The following is a 6,909-nucleotide window of genomic DNA, read 5'->3' as shown; positions in this document are numbered from 1 at the left end:
CAACAACAACAAAAAATGGTGAATGATTTTTTTTCCATCATTTTACAGAAGTTTGCAAACAGAGTTCTCATCTTTAAAATCAGTTGTAAAATATAACTGTAAAGATTATAATCAGAGACTATTTGAATGGGTATCTGACTGACTAAAACTCAGATAAATGGAGAAATCTAAATCAAAGGGGACTCAAATGTCTCTTCCCTATATCTCTTATATGTTACCTCCAATATATTCCTCTCATTTTCAGTTCCTCAGGAAATTGAATTATGTCCTGAACAATTGAGAGGAGAATAACATACTCATTAAAACAATGCTAGGTGCTACAAGTGATAAACACTGAAACCGCAAAGGCTTAGCAAAACAAGTATATTTCTTGTTCATGTCACCATCCCCCTGTGAATGTTCCTAGTTAAGATGCCTTCATCATGATCTTTCAGGTATCAAACCTCCTTTCATCTTGGGGCTGCATCCTCCTCTTCAGCCAATGGATGAGTAAACAGATGCAGAGAAGACACATTTGCTTCTTACCCACACAACACTTTTACTCACATTCCACAGAGGGGAATTAGTCATATGCTCCCAGCTAGAATTAAGGTAAGGAGGGCTGAGGGTCAGGTTCCTGACCTGACAGCCAGTTCTCAGCAAAAAAATCTACACAGTGGAAGAAAAGCATGAATCTTTAGTCGAAAGTTTGCCATCTCTTCTGCATAATAAGTCTATGCATAGACACTGCAATGGTGGTGATTAAATAGATTCATTTTGCTCATACGGGTTGAAACGAACAATATATGGCTATAAGTTAGCAAATAAACAGCAGAAAAGGAACATTATTTGAAATAAGGATGTCATGGATCAAGTCAACCTGTAATTAGAGAACTAAAATATGAAGACCCATCTGAGAGGTCCCAGTTATAGTTATATAACAGTGAATGCTGCTTTTCACTAAAAATTGTATCTTGCATAATATTCAGTTTATACCACCCTCCTGTTTCAATTCTTCACAGTTCATATCAATGAAGAAATTGGCCAGCTGTTTGCTGGAAAGCATGTGGTGATATTACTGTTGGGAGGAGGAGGAGGAGGATAGAGGACACTTGCCTGGGTGGTGCTTATGTGCCAAACATGGTTATTTGTACCTCATATACAACCTCTTTTACCACAATCTCATAAACTAGGAATTATGTTAGCCCATTTCTCAAATGAGAAATCTGAAATTACCTGAAAATCAAAATTTCAAGATAATATAGTCTCTAAATGGCAAAGCTGGAATTTAAACTCAAGAAGTTTGGCTCCAGAGCCCAAGCTTTTAACCACTATTATATATACTCTCTCTCTCTCAAACGAACCAGTTTTTTCTTTAAAACTAGCCTTTTCCCCTCAAGGCTCCATTTTCATTGGATCAAATGCAAACAGTGGCTATAAGAATTATCATACCTATAGTATCTGTATTTTTACCTATCTCTTTTAATAAAATCCTACTCCATTATTTCAACTCAATTCTTAATAATAAATTGATGTGTGAAAAAGAACAAAAACTGTTGCCATTATAGGTTTATATTAAGGAAAGAACTGGGTGTGGCAGAGGAGGAAGTGATGTTCTGAAAATAGAGAAAAGGTATTTATTTTCTGGAAACTATTACAATGAGAGGGGAAAGGCTTTCCAGACATCTCCTTTAGCAATCTCTAATTTTTCTCATAGAAATTTTATAAAGTACAATTTTAAAAAGTTACAGTTTTTAATACAATTTTTCTCAACACAGAAATAGCAGGGAGATTGTTCATCTGATAAGAGTATCTACAAAATCTTACAGTAAGCAATACTTAATGCTGAAGTATCGAAAGCTTCCTTTCAAGATTAAGATCAATCATGTAAAATCTGTTATAACCATTTCTGTTCAACTGAGGTCCTAGCTAGTGTAAAAAGGCAAGACAAAGAAATAAATTATATGAATGAAAAGGGAGAAATAAATCTACAATTATTATCTATTTCTACATGCTTTTCTGAGTAGAAACTTCAAGTCTTCAGAAAATGATAATAATTAAAAAGTAAGCTGAGCAATATTTCTGAATATGACATAAACTAAAATGAATTGTATTTATACACAGCTAAAATAAAAAGTAGAAAATGAATTATTTTAAAAGATGTATTTTAGAATGGCATCAAAAAAAACATACATCTAATGAAATATGTGCCAAAATTTTACACTGAAAATGTAGAAACATGAAAGATATTAAAGATGACCTAAATAAATGGAAGGCTATTTCATGTCTGTGAATTGAAAGTTCCAACAATGTAAATGTGTCAATTAAGCACCAATTGAAATATAGATTCAATGCACTCCCAATCAAATCCCAAGTTTGCTTTTTTCTTTTTGTTAATGGAAATTGACAGGTTGGTGCTAAAATTTGCATGTAAATGCAAAAGATTAAACCTATTTAAGGCAAACTGAAGAAGAAAAAAATCTGGAGGAGTTACATTATCAAATATAAAGCCCTGTTATAAACTACATCAGTTAATAAAGTGTGGTTTGTTGCCAGAATAGACAAGCCACTGGAGCATAACAGAGTTCAGAAAGGCCCACACACAGAAGTGATGAACTTGTATTGTGTCAACATAGCTAAACTGGAGCTGTTTACCAGAATTTCCCTCCCTGCATATTTCCAAGTTGAGTGGGCCACAGAGGCATTGTGCAAGAGATCTGGAACCTGGGGGTGAAGCAGCAGGCACATTATTTTTTCATAAGGTCAGCACAAAGTACAGGTGCTGTTGCACCTCACCCACTGTCGCCTAAGTGGCAGCACACCTGGTGTGGGGCAGCAGCTGGGCCTGCAGCTCCCCTGGTCCCTCCTTCAGCTTTCCTGACACCTGGGCCAAGGGCATGTTAGCTCCATATGAAAGGCATTCACTTCTGCAGATCACCCATCTCTGTAGTTGAAGACCTGGAGGTAGAGGGAGACTGGCATGGGTTTCAGCTCATCCTCACAGGATCCAAGTTCACGTGACTTTCCCCACTACATGTCCGTATTTCCTGAGTGCCTGCTCAAGATCAGAAACAGAAGCAGTAGCCTCATATAACTGTTTAACCAGTCTTCAAAATTGCATAAGGGCAAATCTATATAATACATCTTTATGTATATGTATATCTTCTAGTGGTTCTGCTTCTCTGATTGAATCCTAATTGATGCTTCCTTGATTTATGACAACAGCAATACCATAGTGCAGTGAGAGAAAAAAAAATTTTTTTCAATAAGCTGTGCTAAATCATATGGATATCCTTATGGGGGAAGAAACAAATTTTGACTATCACAAATCAATTCCAAAGGGATTTTAGGTTTAAATTAATATATATATAACAACTGATAAATTGACCTATTTTAAAATTTAGTACTTCGGTTGCAAAAGACATTGTAAAGAGTCTAAATGCAAACAACTTAGTAGGAAAAGGTAATTGCAATGTATATATCAAAGGACTTATATCCAGAACTTATAATGTAGCCCTACATAGCAATAAGAAAAAGGCAACACTGCAATAGAAACATGGGCCAAAGAAATGAATGCACTAATCAAAAAGAAAATATTCAAATGTCCAATAAGCATATGAAAGGGTGCTCGACTTTTTTAGACATCTGAAAAAAAAAGCTGGAAACAACCGAACAGCTCATCACAGTACAATAAATAGTAATTTCTGGTGTATGAATACATGGAATTATATACAATAATGAAATCAAACAAACTACCACTACACATAACAAAATGGACACACAAACATCACATTGATTTAAAAACTCCAGCTAAAAGAGCGTACATATTTACTGATTCCATTTATATGAATTTCACAAACTAAGAGAAAATGAAGGGGCTAATCCTGAAAAAGGATACAAGTGAGCTTCTGGAGGGTTGTTAATATTATATTTCTTTACCTGATTACTGGTTACATGCATGTATTTCTAAAAATTCATCAAGGTATATACACTTAGGATTTATGTAATTTTATGTATGTATGTGGTACTTAAAAGTTTATGTTAAAAAGTAATACCATTGGGCTTCCCTGGTGGCGCAGCGGTTGAGAGTCCGCCTGCCGATGCAGGGGACGCGGGTTCGTGCCCCGGTCCGGGAAGATCCCACATGCCGCGGAGCGGCTGGGCCCGTGAGCCATGGCCGCTGAGCCTGCGCGTCCGGAGCCTGTGCTCCGCAACGGGAGAGGCCACGACAGTGAGAGGCCCGCGTACCGCAAAAAAAAAAAAAAAAAAAAAAAAAAAAAAAGTAATACCATTTATTAAACATAATTACAGATCATTGCTTTGTCTAAGGTCAAATGCCTAGTGCTCTCACAGCCAGGATGGCATCAGTAGTCTGGCCCACTGCCCATACTCTCAAACACTATGACATCCTGATCATGTCCCATCTAATTAATAACCAAAAGATTTTTTTCATGAGTAGAGACTCAATATCCATTATAAAACATAATTTCTTTAGAAATATCTGCTCCGTTTTCTAAGAAATCAACATAAAATAGAATTTAGAATAAAATCTGATCCTAAGTTGGGAACCATTGGCTTCAAAACTTCATAGAGTTAAATATAGAATTACTGTTTAGGGCAACAAGATAGTAATAATAGCAAATACTAGGAGGAAACAAAATACATATTTTCGACCACAAAAATTTGGAGTAGCCTAGAATGACATTTTCATAAGTTTCCTATTCCTTAAGTGTTATCCAAGTAATGAATATATTTTATGCTATCTCACGATGGAAAAATATAGGGATTTGACTCAAAACACTGGAAAAATCTGAAAGCTAAATGATCACACACCAGATCAGCATTCCAAGAAACTTTGGAAATTAATGTGTTTAAGAATTCAAAGAGTGTTTTGGATTAAAGGAGATCACAGTTACTGATGTGTTGAGAGGTTCATTTGAGGTTTTTAGAAGATTTTGAGCCAAGTTTATTTTTTGAAAGTGTGTCTAAAAGCTTCCTTTCCTCTGAAACTCTGCTGAATCTTTCAAAAACATAACCATCACCCAACTGAAAAATAAATGTCTCAGTATAAAAACAACTTTTATTTCCTTCGTTCATCCAATCATTCATTCAGCCATCTGTCAATCCCATTCTAACTGCCAGGTACTGTGTTAAGAGCTGGACACAAAGGGATACACAAAACACAGGTCCTTGCCATGAAGCACTTCCCAACCTAAGAAGATTAGCACTCTGACATAATATGAAGAGTTACAGCTGAAAACCAAAAGTGCTGAACACCGTGATCTAAAATATTATTTCTTGAGAGTCATATTATCATAGAAGCTAACATTTATTGAGTGCTTGCTATGTATCAAACATAGAAACTGAGATTCCAATAGACTGAGCCAAGCATCCAGGGTCGCCAAGCTAGTAAATCCAGCTTAAGCCGTGTGTGTTCACAGCCCTTAATCTAGACTGTTATACTAAATTAACCGTGAGATCCTCTAAAACATGGAATATGGTGGCTAGAAAACAACTTCCAAGTAGATGATAACACAGGGGTATATCTCAGTATGAGAATTACACTGTAGTTTTGACTATAGAGAACTATCCTGTTTTATGATGTGGCTATTTATCCTTCATATTCTCATTAAGTTCCTAGAGGACTATTTCACCTGGATTCATACCATCTAGATTTATATATCGAGTCTAAAAGTTAAATGACTAATTTAATTCAAAATGTTACCTTTAAATAGAAAAAGCTTTCCATCGTGCCCTGTTGTTCAATCAAACTGCCTCCTGTGTCAGCATTTGGAACTGTGACTGTGCTCAGGTTTCCTGGCAGCCCGAGGTCAAGGCGGTCGGTAAGGAAGATCGTTCCCCTTCAGCTTTGGTCCACCCACCCCCATTCTGGGCTCTCGGGTGCCCCCATTTACAAGGCTGAATACCCAACAACAGAACCTCATTACCGCAGATGCAGCCCTTCACAAGGGGTCATGGGTCACATTAGCTCCTTTGTTCTGAGAACTTTCTAAAACATTCGGTCTCTTTCAATTTCCCCCATCTTTCTCCTTGGCGTGCCCTCCCTCTTCCTTCTGCAAATCCACCCTTTTCTGCCCTGATGCGCTTCCCCTATTGTGCTGCTTTCCCTGCAAAACAAAACTTAGCAAGTAGGCACTTAGTAAAAAATTCTGATGGTTCTTTGAGCTACATGTGATGCTGTGCAAAGCAGATGGGAAATTCGCAACTGCCTCCTGCTAAGAGGACCACAGACATCTCTGTCAGTGTCCTAACGGACACAATAGACCTTGTTAAGATCTCCAGGTGTTGGAAAGACTACTCCAGAGGGACACTAGTAAGGATTCTCACCATCCCGCGAGAGGACTACTCTCATGGATAAGTGGGGTACACACCATCGGCACAATATGACGAAGTTAACACAGAAGCATCTGCCTTCTCTGAATTCTTCACACTGCTTCTTCTTGATGCATGCATACGATTAATGGAGAGTTAAGCTCATCTGATGATGTTGCTACCAGGAGCCATCATAAAATCGAACATGGCCTGTTTCCATGAGGCTTTTCCTACCTCACTTTTATACCACAGTCTTTTCTGATAGAAACTATAATATTTCTGCTTATGAATATGGGTATTCATGCTCCCCATCCTGCAATTTAATGTCATGAGCAGCCATTGTCACCAGTCCACCCCAGTGAGATCACCAAATCACACTGCGGGAATAACCTCTCAAAGACGGAAAAGAATTAAACATGCTCTTTAAAACATCAGAGGGCTTCCCTGGTGGCGCAGTGGTTGAGAGTCCGCCTACCGATGCAGGGGATACAGGTTCGTGCCCCGGTCCGGGAAGATCCCACATGCCGCGGAGCGGCTGGGCCCGTGAGCCATGGCCGCTGAGCCTGCGCGTCCGGAGCCTGTGCTCCGCAACGGGAG

This window comes from Physeter macrocephalus, chromosome 7 (genome assembly GCF_002837175.3).
Source record: "Physeter macrocephalus isolate SW-GA chromosome 7, ASM283717v5, whole genome shotgun sequence".
Taxonomy (NCBI): domain Eukaryota; kingdom Metazoa; phylum Chordata; class Mammalia; order Artiodactyla; family Physeteridae; genus Physeter; species Physeter macrocephalus.
The sequence above is the reverse complement of the archived record's forward strand: the minus strand, read 5'-3'. Positions refer to the sequence as shown.